The 1192-nt window shown below is 34.7% G+C and overlaps 1 protein-coding gene across 3 annotated transcripts in view; it reads right to left on the bottom strand.

The window, feature by feature from the left end:
* Nucleotides 1-729, bottom strand: part of LOC104717316 — a 5586-nt gene extending 4857 nt beyond the window's left edge. For 2 of the 3 annotated variants that reach the window (XM_019231154.1, XM_010434862.2), the window contains exons 1-2: nucleotides 455-729; nucleotides 79-146 (exon numbers count right to left, since the gene is read on the bottom strand). The gene's annotated coding sequence lies outside the window, so the exon portion shown is untranslated. The remainder of the gene's footprint in view (nucleotides 1-78; nucleotides 147-454) is intronic. The other variant, XM_010434863.2, reaches the window with a different exon arrangement.

Consider the following 1192-nt stretch of genomic DNA (forward strand, 5'->3'; position numbering starts at 1 on the left):
TTTTTTTTTTTTTTTTTTTTTTTTAATGCTCTGAAGTGTCTGAACACAAAGCACCCTTGTGAATCAAACTCAACTCACCCTTTTATAACAACTCAAATTCCGAGAATGGTGATAGAACAAAAACAATCCTTCAAGGCACTCTGGATCTGCATTTACAAGATTCCCCAGCATAAGTAAATCTATCTATGAGCTCAAAATTTGTCTCTCCCCCAAAAAAGGAGCAACATTTGAGTAATAAATGCTAAAACTTTGACAAAGAGAAGAGTGAATTCAATCAATAACTCGAAGAAAGCAAAAGCAGAAAAAGAACCTAATCGGTACAGAGAGAGAGAGGGTAAAGATCAGAATCTAATTGAAGTAAGAACAGGGAAAAGCAAACAAAGGAATCGAAACGAGAAAATAGGAAAAAAAATAAGCATCGGAAAGTGAGATCAGAGAGAGAAAAAGGAGAGACCTTTAAACTGTTTAGGGAGCTGACTGAGCAGAGCAGAGCAGATAAGAGAGTAGATACATCGGGAACTCCGCCGGAGAAGACACCGCCGGAGATGCTGATGAATGAAGTTGCCAAATTTGTTTCCGTGTCTCTCGAACTCTCTCTCTCTCTCTCTCTCTCTTTCACGCGCACACCGACTGAGAGAATCTCACAACGTACAGACAAAACAACGAATCAAGAGAGAGAATGGGGGAAGCTGCTTTGTACTCTCTCTCTCTCTCTCTCTCTCTTTTGTGTTCTCTTCTCCCCAATTATTAATTTTTTTTTTTACTTTATTTCTATAATTGCAATATCTTCCTCTTATGTTTTTTTTTGGTTTTATTACAAAATGAATAGTAATATTGAACTGGAATAATCAAGTTTTTTTCATAACCACATCGGGAAATCAAAATTTATTTTTGGTTTTTTTCATTTTTTGCAATAAGTTCCAACTAATGTACTCTTGACTCTCAGGTTTTGTAAGTTACGGTGAAAAAAAAAAGTAGGTAACAAAATTTTGTTGGTATGTTTGAGAGTACAATTATTAATACTAGTACATACTCGTCTACAGTATGTTTTTGTGACACACATAAAATTGTCCATACAAAACGATTGTCATGTTTCATAATATTCCTTAGACTAAGATTTTTGGTCGTTAAGTTAAGATCATCATTTTTTTTGTACATGCGAGAAAACTCACAGAAGGGTTAAATTGATATT

Source organism: Camelina sativa, chromosome 10 (assembly GCF_000633955.1).
Source record: "Camelina sativa cultivar DH55 chromosome 10, Cs, whole genome shotgun sequence".
NCBI classification, from domain to species: domain Eukaryota; kingdom Viridiplantae; phylum Streptophyta; class Magnoliopsida; order Brassicales; family Brassicaceae; genus Camelina; species Camelina sativa.